The sequence below is a fragment of the Danio aesculapii genome, chromosome 4, assembly GCF_903798145.1.
Source record: "Danio aesculapii chromosome 4, fDanAes4.1, whole genome shotgun sequence".
Classification (NCBI taxonomy): domain Eukaryota; kingdom Metazoa; phylum Chordata; class Actinopteri; order Cypriniformes; family Danionidae; genus Danio; species Danio aesculapii.
This window is the reverse complement of record NC_079438.1, coordinates 6,018,528-6,032,136: the sequence shown is the minus strand read 5'-3', so window position 1 is coordinate 6,032,136 and position 13,609 is coordinate 6,018,528. Positions and strand designations below refer to the sequence as shown.

Genomic DNA, 13,609 nt, shown 5'->3' with positions numbered 1-13,609 from the left:
TTTTGGCCTATAAGAGGGCTCAGCAACCTATACCTGGTGCCATCACTTGCCATTCTACCAGAGCCATTTCCTCCTCTTGGGCTGCTTTTAAGGGTGTTTCTCTTGTAGAGATCTGTGCAGCAGCGACATGGTCTTCTCCATGTACATTTGCAAGATTCTACAATGTCAATGTTGCTGACTCTATAGATGTGGGCTCAGCTGTTCTCCGCAAGTGACTCCATATGTCTTCTGGTGAGTTTTTTTTTCTTCCTCGTGAACTTTCTGGTATGGGTTATTCACTGTGTAAACACCGTCTCTGGCGGTCAGGAGGAATGAAACAGAACGTTGGTTACGTATGTAACCGTGGTTCTGTGAATTCCGGATGACCGCCAGAGTTCCCTGTCACTTGGAAGTGCAAGACGTTTCGAGGCAGGGCGCAGAGCTGTAGTGGATTATATACCTCAGCTCAGCTCGCGTCACCATGTGACTTTGTTGGTATATTGTTCCTTGGCCTATCCAGCTGGTGCTGCGATTATCCACTGTGTAAACACCGTCTCTGGCGGTCATCCGGAATTCACAGAACCACGGTTACATACGTAACCAATGATTTGCATTATGAAATTACATTAGCTTACTACTAACCTGTGGGAGGGCGGGCAGGGGCCACATACTTTTGGGAGCACATTTTAACATATATATCACAAAATACTTAAAAAATTATTCGAAGTCATTTTTTTCACGCATCACTCCGCAGTCTTCATAAACAAGATAATTAAAAAACTTAAACTCAAGACAATCTTCTTTGTCTTCCTTCCTTGGAGCCACATCGCAGCACCATGACATGGAAGCTGGTGTTTCACAGTTTGCCCAGCTCCAGTAGTCCTCCTTGTTGGCGCAGTAGGCAGCACGTCAGTCTCAAAATCTGAAGGATGTGAGTTCGAGACTCACACAGGGCAAGGTTGTACCTTTTGGCACACGGGAGCACTTAGGTGATCGGGCGGCGTACTTTATTACCTTCCGTGCCGTTTATGCTTCCCGGGGGCAAAAAAGGCTACAGCTCCTCTGGAGAGCATGCGACGTGACGTTCCAAGAACATCTCCTGAGTCTGAAGCAATGATGGCAAGATGCTCCCATTCCTGTCACGTTATCGTTTGACGTGGATCCGTCAAATGTTATGACTTGACTTGAACGGCATCTCAGGACATTCCACTACATGGCATTCCAAGACAATTCTTTTGATCGTGTTTCAGTGCACTTGCTTTAAAGCCCACGTCCATTGTTTTGAACACATGCTTTTCCGAGTTGCTGTGGACAATGCCTTGATGTTGCGCAAATGCCTCAAACCTTGCAGTCTACAGTGCCCATTAACGCTGCCAGGGCCACTGCTACGCTGCGTAAATTGTGGCGCAAAGAGATTGATGCTGCACTATGTCAGTGTTACTGTATCACTCGGACATGGCGCCAGAGGGTTAAATACTTGAGCCTGAGCCTTTGTTTTCCACAAAGAGTCAAATGTCATGACTTGACGTTGTAAGAGAATTAGCCGAAAAGCCCTGTGGATCCCATTGCCTAAAAAATAAACGGCATCTCAGGACATTCCACTACATGGCATTCCAAGGCAATTCTTTTGATCCCCTTTCGATGCACTTGCATTAAAGCCCAAGTCCATTAATTTGTTCACATGCTTTTCCGAGTTGCTGTAGACAATGCCTTGATGTTGCGCAAATTCCTCAAAACTTGCAGTCTATAGTGCCCATTAAGGTTGCCAGGGCCACTGCTACGCTTCGTAAACTGTGACGCAAAGAGGTTGACGCGACGCTTTGTCAGTGTTACTGTATCACTCGGACATGGCGCCAAAGAGTTAAATACTTCAGCCTGAACGCACAGTCAAAGATTAGGTTTGTCAGGAATGGGATTCAAACTCATGCCTCCAGCAGAGACTGCGACCTGAACGCAACGCCTTAGACCGCTCGGCCATCCTGACATGCACACTCAGCTGGAGCTGTCTCCTAGGAGCCACACCGCATCACCATGACATGGAAGCTGGTGTTTCACAGCTTGCCCAGCTCCAGCAGTTAGCCTTGTTGGCGCAGCAGGCAGCGCGTCAGTCTCATAATCTGAAGGTCATGAGTTCGAGCCTCACACGGGGCATGGTTGAACCTTTTGGTACATGGGAGCACTTAGGTGACCGGGCGGCGTACTTTATTACCTTCCGTGCCATTTATGCTGCCTGGGGGCAAAAAAGGCTACAGCTCCTCTGGAGGGCATGCGGCGTGACGTTCCAAGAACATCTCCTGAGTCTGAAGCAATGATGGCAAGATGCTCCTATTCCTGTCACGTTATCTCTTGACGCTTGATGTGGATTCGTCAAATGTCATGACTTGGCGTTGTAAGAGGATTAGCCGAAAAGCCCTGCGAATCCCATTGAATTAAAAATAAACGGCATCTCAGGACATTCCACTACATGGCATACCAAGACAATTCTTTTGATCCTGTTTCGTTGCACTTGCTTTAAAGCCCACGTCCATTGTTTTGAACACATGCTTTTCCGAGTTGCTGTGGACAATGCCTTGATGTTGCGCAAACGCCTCAAACCTTGCAGTCTACAGTGCCCATTAATGCTGCTAGGGCCACTGCTATGCTGCGTAAATTGTGGCGCAAAGAGATTGATGCGGCACTTTGTCAGTGTTACTGTATCACTCGGACATAGCGCCAGAGGCTTAAATACTTGAGCCTGAGATCTCAGCTGTGCAACAGCCACGTCCTCACAGTGAGAGCATGAGCTGTCCGCGGGCACTGCATTGACATGGAACCACCGCATCCAGAAACGCACATTCAGAACAGCGTCTTGAAAAAAATGCGTTGATTGAATGACACAGCTTTTTTTCTTCTCTTTCCCACAAAGAGTCAAATGTCATGACTTGACGTTGTAAGAGAATTAGCCGAAAAGCCCTGCGAATCCCATTGCCTTAAAAATAAACGGCATCTCAGGACATTCCACTACATGGCATTCCAAGGCAATTCTTTTGATCCCCTTTTGATGCTGTAGTGAATGGTGTCCATGGAACGAATGGTGCCATTATTAACGTGAGACAACGAAAATACCAACGCAAACCTCTCCTGTATTCTGACATTCCAATACTTCAGAGTTCAACTTTATCTGAAACAGTCAAGAGCAAGAGAAGAGCACGACGTGACCAGAAGAGGGCGCGCAGGACACAGGAACGGAGAGGAAGGGAGATGCTACCTCCCTTGGACCCTCATCTGTTCTTACCCTCTCCTGACTTCCTACCCTCGGAGTGCACACAGCTCGCGCAGCTGACCCTGAAGACCTGAGACTCTGCTCTCTAAGACGGGGTGGTCTCATAGTCATCGTAAATTAGGGGTGCCTCTCATTGCTAATACCTTGTGGAATGCTTAATGCCTTAAAAGTATATAGACAATGTGTATGAGAGTGTTTGTATGTTGATTTATGTTCTAAGATGTGCCTATGTAACAGCTATAAATTTGTTCACATAAGACATGACCTATAAGTTTTGCTGAATAGTATAATTCTTGACTGAGTGGTCAGACCACATTATATTGGTTGGTCCTTTAGTGATTTATAATTAGTGTTTTGATATATTAGGTAAAACCCAGATGGTGTACCTGTAATTACATGCAGTATGTCAAGTCCTCAACGATATATGAGGTGTAGTTATGTGCATGACCTGATTTTGGAAGTATTAAAGCTGAACCAAATTGACCAGCTTTGCGCTTTCCGACTTCTGTATATTGAGGTTGGTTGCCCTTTATTGTCAACGGAGGATGAAGTAAGGATTTTGTTTCTGTCATTTGTCCTTTGTTTATTCTACCTTTTCACTGGATTTTATTTTATTAATAAAAGTGTATTTTATTACTTTTCTTCAACTGGAGTGGACATTGATTTCATTTTCCAGCACCCATCAAGAGTTACCCTGTGTGGTAAAGTATGAATCTAATTTATTCTCTAGCAAAATACATTATAAAGACGATCCTTTAACTAAACTCTAGCTAAGAAATATAGCGAAGGGAGGATTCTGGTTTATCTTTATTTAATTAGGGTGATTAAATAAAGGCGATCCAGCACATGGAGGCCCCAGGCGAGGAACGTTAATATTTTGCGAAAAGAAACATAATTAGATTAGAGAGAAAAGTAGGGGACGCCCAAAAAAGAAATCTCTCGAGTAGGTATAGAATAAAGTGCACATAGACCTAAATAAGGATCTATATTCTATACAAACAAAAAACATGACTGCAGCTTCGGGTATTCAAATCCACCTTATCTCAAATGAGGAGTTAAAAACGCGTAAAAAGGAAAATCCTTTACATGTTTCGCCTCAATCGTGTACAATAGGTAATTGTGTTTACATAGGCGTAAATGATCAAGAAAATAACTGGCTGGAATTGTATGACGCTATAGATATAGCTACGGGTACCGGTGAACAAGTAGAGTTAATTCTACATAACCACAAGGGTCCCGCACAATTCCCAGAGCGATTCAGAGGCAGGTTAAAAGTGTTAAAAAATAACACAACCATACGCCCTGAATACTATGTTGAATCAGAAGAAGAGAGAGCTGGTTCAATCTTGGGCGAACAAGCTTCGGCTGGCGCTCAATACAGGTCGGAGGTCACTTTCCTACCCCAGCACATGGGGAGGGAGACTGAGACAGACGTTAGAGACAAGCAATGGGGGGGACCATCTACAAGCACCCCCTATGACGAACCCCTTATGCGAAAAGCAAAAACAAAACATAGCCCTTTAAATCCTTTAATAGCCGTAACAAATAGGGTTCACAAAATGAGTCCTTTAGGAAAAGATAGATCGAGCGACTCGTCATCAGAAGAAGACAGAGTCCTGCCGACGCGAGGCAGAATTAGGCAGAAGAATGCCAGAGCGAGTTCTAAAGACCGAAAAACGTCAGCCCATGTTGATGGACGTTTTGTTAAGGCAGGAAACAGAAGAGTTACAATCCCTGAAGGATTTAAAATACAGCTAAGAAAGGTCGAGGGTACCACCCGGTCAGAGCAGAAAGAGAACGCTGACATGATCTACCTAGAAACAGCCTGCACTGCAGATGAAATTCTGGAACGCACTGATATAAATCAGAAAGCTAAATTAGATATGATATGCGAGCTCGCCGATGCTCTCCAAGCTTTAATTAGTGGAATAATTTGGTCTGGTATAATCGAAGACGAGGACACGTCGAAAAGATATAATCCTAAATTAGGAACAGTACATAAGTCCCGAAACCACTTTGCTAAAAGTGGCTCCCAAGATAACAGAGGCAGGCAGTTAGTCACTGAGGGAAAAATGAGGCAGGGAACCCCGCTTCCCAGTGAGTTGAGTGAGACCGATAGCTCTGAAGCGACAGGCTCCTCCGAAGACGAATTTTCAGTACGAAAGTCTGTCATGTTAGCGGGAAATAATACTAAAAAGACCAAGCCATCGCCAGCCGTTAGCGAACTAAGAGAACGAGCTCTTTACCCGCTAACACAAATAACCTTTCCACCTGAGGCAACGGTGATGGAAAAAGCTCAGGAGATAGTTAGAATGGGCGAACTTTATAAAGCAGATGATGATCTGATTGAAGCTATGATTGTACATCACACGCGTAAAAGAATTGCACCCGCTACAGCGATTGGAGTTTACCCGTATTGTCTTGATAGACAGGGTAGAGTCGAATCAGTGTATGCGCTGATAAGAGAACTCCAAGAGGTGACAGAATTAGTACCGGGATTAGCAGAAGCGAAGCTTTTAGGGCCAGAAACCACCTGGGTGGAATTATCTAATTTCGCCATCAGATGGGAAAGAAAGCGAAAGCTAATCACTGAGAAACAAAGAATTCAGCCACAGAGGGCTGCAGCTCAGAGAGCTCAGAGAGCCCCGCCCGCACGAAAAGGCAGGCAGCAGAAGCAGAGAGCAGAGGTTACAGAAAGACTTCAGAAATCAGTTCAGGAGAAAACAAAGTTAAAAAATAAATTCCAAAAATCTGATTTTAAACAAAAATCTGGAGAAAGTGATTATGTCTCTAAAGAGAGCTGGGAAAAAATGACCCCAGAGCAGAGACAGGAATTAATGGATAAAAGAAATAAAAAGAAGCAGCCTAAATCAAAGAATAAAACTAGAGTTGTTAACAGCAACCGAAACGCATCCCGATATCGAGAAGAATAGGGCTGCCTGACTCCAGGAAAAAAGGCCATAATGTCTGAACAAGTTACAGAAACGGCAGATATGAATTTAAACCTAAATTATGAGGGAATATTATTTGATCTTGATACAGGAGCAGACGTTACGGTAGTAAGTCAGCTGCCTAAAGATGCTAAAGAAACTGAAACCTCGTTTAATGTTAAAGACTTTAGAGGCAATATAGAAACGCATAAAGTTTATGATTGGAAAAACTTGCAAATTATCAAAGGTGTTAATAATTTAATGACACTAAAAGATGCCAGTACAATACTACAAAGCAGACAGATAGGCTGGTTAAAACAAATAAACCTGGAGCAGGAAATAAAGAGAATGGCCGAAACTAGCAAAGCCGACCATATTAAAGTCATCGAGATATTAAGAAAATATCAAAGCCACGCTGCAAGAAGTAAAAATGATTGCGGAAAATTATCTGATAAGTGGCAATATGAAATAAAGGGTGGTATACCGCCACCACAAAGGCAATATCCGATTAACAGAAGCGCGTTGCCTGAAATAAAAATCACAATTGATGAATTAAAACAAAAAGGTATAATAAAAGAAGTTGATAATGCGCCAACAAATTCACCTATTCAAGCGGTAACAAAACCGGATGGGGGATGGAGGTTGGTAACAAATTATAAAGCATTAAACAAACAAACTGTACCAGATACAAGATATCTGATTAATGCAAGAGACGCTACGGGCGCAGCCCCAGAGGGGAAATTGCTATCTAAGATAGATCTTGCAAACGGATTTTGGTCTGTACCGCTGAAGCCTGAGAGCAGAGCGCGCACAGCATTTACCTTTGAGAATAAACAGTATGTATATAATGTTTTACCTCAAGGATTTAAGAATTCTCCGAATGCTTTCCAAGCCATAATGATGGAAATTCTTGCCGACTTACCCATAGTAGTTTATATAGATGACATTCTAATCGTTACCAATGATGAGGAAGAACATCTTAAAATATTAGATGAGACCTTGAGCCGACTAACTAAAGAAGGGTTCCGGTTGAATTATAAAAAGATGGAAATCGCTAAAGACGATGTCGAATTTTTAGGATTTCAAATAACTGGTAATGAACGATTCCTTTCACAAACTACAGAAAATAAGTTGAAGGAATTAAGAGGAAAAAAGATAACCAGTTTAAAACAATTACAGAGCATGTTGGGTACATTAAACTTTGTAAGAGATTTAATCCCTGGATATGCTAAACATGCGAAACCCCTTTATAATGCAACTAGAGGAGGTGTTTTAAATTGGAATTAGAAATTATCCGAAATAAAAGCTAAACTCATAGATGAAGCTTTGAATAGTGGTCGCCTCGTGAGAAGAGACGAAACCACTCCGTTAATAGTAAAAATAGCTAACACGGAGGATGAAATAGAATTAATTCTCTATAATGAGGGAAATGAAAAACACCCAGTGAGTTTTATCTCCTCTACTAAGCCAGCAAACCAGAGAAAGATGCAAAGCATGAGTGGGGGTGACCTTTTGGCTACACTCGCTAAATCACTGCTAACGCTGAAAACCCTAGCATTAGATCAGCAAATTGTAGTGAAGGCTAAAGGTGAGGGGATAAATCAAATAGTCAGAGAGGCTAAAAACCTTATAAGTGAGAACAAACGTGTGCATTGTCATACGTGGGCAAAATGGTCGTTGATTTTAAACGACACACAATTTCAATTTAAATCGGAAAAAATTCCCAAAGCCGAAAAGACTACCAAAGTGCCCATAAATAAAGTTTGTTATTATACTGACGGTACGACCGAGCAGGGAATGATTAGATGGGCATGGATTCGAAAGAAAGGCCGCAAGGTCACTGAATCAGATAAAGGTAGTTTAGAGGCAGGGTTGAGCGCACAGGCTGCTGAGGTGAAAGCATTTAGAAAAGCTTTAGAAAAGTGACTGATAGTGACTATATTTACCAAGCTGTGGAAGAACATTTAAGTACATGGAAACATAATGATTTTACTACTTCCAAAGGGAAGCCTTTAAAACAAGCTGATGACTGGCGAGTAATAGGTGAGCTAATCTCAGAAATTACACCGACAGTATTACACCAAACCAGCCATACGTCACAGAGTACGACGGCTGCAATAGGAAATAAGGAAGTAGACAGTTATGTGCGTAGCGTACGAGCTGTCACAAAGGAAAGTCAAAAGGACTTAATTGAGAAACTTCATGTAGAATTGAAACATCCTACAACAAAATATTTAGCGCTATATTGTCATGCCTTAGGCCTAAATATACAAAACCTAAAGTCTGAATATTATAGGATAAAAGTGAACTGTCCAAATTGCAGAAAGGCAATGGATTCCCGTAATAATGATTATGGGTCTATAAAAACAGATCAGGAAAATGATGAAATCAGCATGGACTTTGCTGGACCTATTAGACCTCAAACTAAAAAGAAAAATTGTTATTTTCTTTTAATCACGGATAATGCGAGCAATTACACACAAATTTATCCATGTGAACGAGCTACTGAACAAGTAGTAATAAAAAGTTTGCGGGAATGGTTTAAATATAGAGGAATACCCAATAGAATTAGAGGTGATAACCCATTTAATCTTACGGGACAGGAAGTGGAGAACTTCATAAAAGATTCAGGTGCGAAATTGATTAAATCTGTGAAATATCAACCTGCTAGTAATGGAATTGCAGAGCGCATGATAAAAGAAGCAAAATCTTGGTTTTTAAAGAACGAAGAAAAGGAATGGGACGAGCAGATTATTGACTGCTTAAGATTTCTAAATTACAGAGTCCCTATACCTGAAAAGGAGGAAAACCCGCCACGAGACAGGGCTCCAATAAAGGTAGGAGACGTAGTTTTCATACAGAAAAGGGTAAAAGGTCGTAGATTTAAACTAAATTTAGGTACAGAGGATAAAGTTATATCCGTGCCATCTAAAACTATGGTCGAATTAGAAGCTAACGGTATTTGGAGTCTCAGAGACCTAATAAAAAAGCCGGAATAATGGCAGAGAGAAACTTGACCTGTGACCTCAAGTCTAGTGAAGGCCTTTATAAGCAAAAAGGCTTCATCAGAATTATTAGAGGTTTTTCTGGACATTTGACCATTGAAAAATGGCTTAAGCCAGAATTTGATAGAGCTCTGGGAAGAAAATCTATTAGTGTACAAGGAACACCAGCTATAAGTTATAGGATCGAAGACTGCGCCGTATGTGGAAAACCTAATGTAGCGATTAAACTAGCTGAAGGCTTATACACAAATAGGCCGAGTAAAGCAGAGTTGCTAATTCAGCATGGTTTAGGAGCTCATTTCCCGTGGTGGAATGAGTTGGGAGATATCGATGCGTGTGCTTTGCATGACGTCACCATTTGTGGTGATTGCAGGGAATCACACCAGAAGGTCGAGATCGAACAATATGAGATAAAACAGGATGGATGTTTATGCCGAAACTGTCAGTCATGTAAGCAAAGGTTTATTGCCCTTGGAAGGGAATGCCGATGTATGTATGATGGGGAAGAATTTACATCTTGTGATAGATGTAAGAGTTTGTTCCATTGCAAATGCTTAAAGTTAATTAGCAAAAAGCAAATATGGATGACTCGAAAATCCAGGAAGGCCCTAGGAGCCTTAGTTGAGGGTAGAATAATGACAATGTGGGACATAAACCCAGTGTCCCTAATGACAAATGCAGATTCAAAATTCATGGCCCAAAGACTCAATGAACTGTCCTTTTGCCCAGGGGGAATACCAGGGGAACAGGAGTCTTTGAACGGAAACGAGAGTTTTCGTAATGGCCTGGTTTATCTCACCCATTTAGGAGGGTGGGAGACCGCTGTCAAAATGCAGTTGCATAGACATGTTAGCTACAAGCGAGGTGGCTTGGGCACATGTGTATGGCTTTTGCATGATGACGGATGGATTAAATGTGAACTTTCTGACGCTATAATAATTACAGCAAAAGAAATGACATTTAATCAGTGCATCAAGGTATGCGAACCTAAGGATGAACCCAGTTATTTCACTGAATCGAACATCTCAGTTTATGGATCTTCACAATCCTTTAGAGAAGGGACAGCGAAAATCAAGATAATCAGATCCACACAACCCTATCCATTGATGACTCCTGAACCAAGTGATGAGGATAAATCTAGAATAGAAATTTTGGATTTAACTGTTCTGTTAAATTTAACTGGAAGTTACCTGGGTATTGGTGAATGTATTCAGGGAGTAAATGTTTATCTAAATAGATCAAAAGATAAATCGGATACGCGTTCAGGAAATAAATTCATACAATTGAAAAAGTGGATCTTCAAAAAATTCAGTCGAGGGACAGAATAGGATATGAAACGAGTTGTCTCTGTTCTCTGTTGCAGGAAAGCATGCAGAAAGACGGGCCTGACCGAGGGGTGAGAGAAAGTCGGAAGTGTACGGAATCACGAATCCAGGAGATCGTGATGAGTCTAATGATAACTGGCTCTTTACTCCTAATTATTACAGGCACCATTTTTTCAGGATTAGAGATGAAAACTCAAAGTAAGGAAGAAACCCGACATGTGTGTAGACATGTCGAGATAACGGAACATTGGGTATGTCCAATTCAGGAAATAACTGTGAGAAATAAAACCTACAATAGTAGTGATTTTGAAACAATGACGAAGTCGTACATTAAAAATATTGACGACAGATTTTGGGTATGTAATCATACCAACCCAAGTGCATTATTTATACCGATCAAATATAATGGTCTGGTTAATAATAAAGTAAGATTTAAATGGGATAGGTTTATAGTTATAAATGAATCCCATGTAAAACTGATTGGGCTTGAAATCCTAAATGAAAATCAGACAGTATGGACTAATGAAAGTAGCCTAAGCGTCTGGAATTTAGAATTAGGAGTGGAATTAAGCAAATCAGTAGGACATTGTTGGCAGAATTTGACAAATGCTAAACAATGGATAATAACTGACTCCATTTCTGCACCCAGAAATGACAAAATACTTAGAGGCCTACAAGGTAGCCGAATAAGTAAGGTGAGGTTATTATCAGAAACAGGCAATGACACATCAAGGCATCGCAGATTAACAAATTGGTTAATGGCGGGAGCTAAAGGACATGTGACTTATTGGCCTGATGGTTTGAACAGTACACACCTTATATTAGGTGTTTATAAGTCAAAACCAATAATTCCTTATGCGGAAATAGACTGGGTAACATGTAAACAACATCTAACCCAAGGAAAATATTGTGATAGTGAAAGGGATTGCATTCATAAATTGGGGATGAAACCTTTTGGCTCTAGTGGGGCTAAATTTCTCATCAGAAAGTATGGTGCATTAAAGCCAAATTCATGGGCATCCTTTTTCCAACACAATATGGTAAAATACTGTACGGATCTGTCTAAAACAGAATACTGCTATTGTTATATATCAGGTCAGTCACTTTATGATCAAAATCTAATGGATCAATATGAAAGCGAAATATTTGACAAATGGAAAGCTTATGTCAGATATAAGGGCCTTCGAGAAGAGAGGATTTTAAATGAAACCTGTCAAACAATAAAATGTTTTATCGAAACCCATTGGCTTGATAATCGAGGAATACATCCATGGATGTTAGATAGCAGTCACGGTATACCTGAAGCATTAGCTAATAAAAGTGGAATAACGGATTTTATTAAATCTATTCCGGATCAACAATATAGAATGGCTCTAGCTTTGTATGTATACAAATGGGACATGCTCTCGCGCGCAGAATATAAAAGTAGGCCTAGCCCGGTCCATATGGGATTGGTAGATAGCGTGCACGGCCTATGGCATAATAAGTTTTATATTAAATTCGATTTTAGCCACAAACTCATGGGAGCTTATCAACATCAATTTAATAAACTGAGTTTTTTTCATTCAAATTTTAGGAAGACTATTTTTACTAGAAATATAGTTGATGTTTCCTATGAAAATCGAACCCAGGATTATTGGAAAGGTGGAGCTACCCTAAACATGGGTTTTAGTGGGTTTAAGTGGAATTTATATGAAGACAATGGATTGAACAACAGTGCAAGCCTAATAGGGGCTGAATTGCAAGAATGTGATCCAGATATCTTTAACAATTGGACTTATAAATATATGCCACCTTATGCCCGTCAAGGAGACGAAATAAAATTATGGAAGGGAGAGAATAGCTTTTGTTCCTGGGAAAACTATTCCATTATAACGGGAAAAATCAGGAATAATTGTGACAAAATTAACTGCTCCATCCCTTGGCATGCAATTTTTGTGTCAGTACTTCCTCTAGTGGCGAAATACGAGAACCAGGTTAAAAAACATTGTAGTGCAATTGGTATTGAAAATTTTCATATTAAGCGGAAATAACAGAATTAATTGATGATTACATAGAGGGGACGAGCATCGGTCCTAATTGGCACTTTATGCACAATTGGATCTCAGCTTTAGATATTGTCACAGAGGATGTTCCCATACTAGTTAAAATCAGAAAGACTTTACTGAATACAGGTGTGATATTTAGTTTGGGTGCGGGAACAGCAGTTGAAATTGTTAAACAAACTGTCATAGGATGGTGGAAATGGATTAAGTTAATTTTGATTATTGCAGGCTGCATATTTGCAGTTGTATTAATTGTATCTGTCTCCCTCAAGATGGCACAACTTTGTGGTGCTCTAGGGAATCTTTGCAGTCCATGCAGAGGAATAAATTATGGGCGGTTGAGGTCAGAGGTATCGAGATGACGAGTAAAACACATGTTTGATACCTGTATAAAGGCCTGTTGTGCAAATTGTCTAAACAAACGCCTTGAGGTACAGACTCGGTTGATACAGCTCTCTGATAAGACTAAAAATCTTTGAAAATCTGGAAATGGCATCTGTGAATGAAAATCATGGAAGAACTGATAACATTGTGTCGGGAAAAAACCTTGCTCAGGTAATTAAATTCTAATCATCTTAAATTGTGAATGAATAATTTACTATGATGACCCAGTAATATGGGAATTTAATGAGAAGGAAAATCAGTTATGGTTGCATTAATAGTAGTAATGCTGTTTATTCGATCATAACGAGGTGCCGAACATATCTGGGCGCAAGGCACAGTGTTATCAGTGGGTTTTTAAGTTTTATGTTTTTGTGATTTTTGAAAAAGATGAAATTTTATTTGAATTTTTTTTTTAAATCACTGTATATGAAACTAGGGACCAACCGTTTTCATTTATGTACTCCATAATGATTGTTTAACATTGTTAGAACAGATTATGGGATAATAATGAAACAAACAGATGTAATTGTTATATAATTATGACATTTGGGTAATTATGACATATTGATTTTTTTAGATTTCGAGAGGGGAAGGATCAAGTGACGACAACCTGACCTATAACACCTGTAACCTTAATAAGAGAATGTGCAAAATTTGTTATCACAGCAATGGGAAGGAA

At 40.5% G+C, this 13,609-nt stretch overlaps 2 protein-coding genes and 2 non-coding genes across 4 annotated transcripts in view; 2 read left to right on the top strand and 2 right to left on the bottom strand.

Moving 5' to 3' along the window:
* Nucleotides 1–13,609, top strand: part of LOC130221901 (zinc finger protein 721-like) — a 364,016-nt gene that overhangs the window by 194,620 nt on the left and 155,787 nt on the right. The window lies entirely within an intron of this gene.
* Nucleotides 1–13,609, bottom strand: part of LOC130221919 (gastrula zinc finger protein XlCGF8.2DB-like) — an 80,436-nt gene that overhangs the window by 35,346 nt on the left and 31,481 nt on the right. The window lies entirely within an intron of this gene.
* Nucleotides 1,881–1,963, bottom strand: trnal-cag (transfer RNA leucine (anticodon CAG)). The gene has a single exon. It is a non-coding gene; the product is annotated as a tRNA-Leu (tRNA).
* trnam-cau (transfer RNA methionine (anticodon CAU)) lies at nucleotides 2,058–2,130 on the top strand. The gene has a single exon. It is a non-coding gene; the product is annotated as a tRNA-Met (tRNA).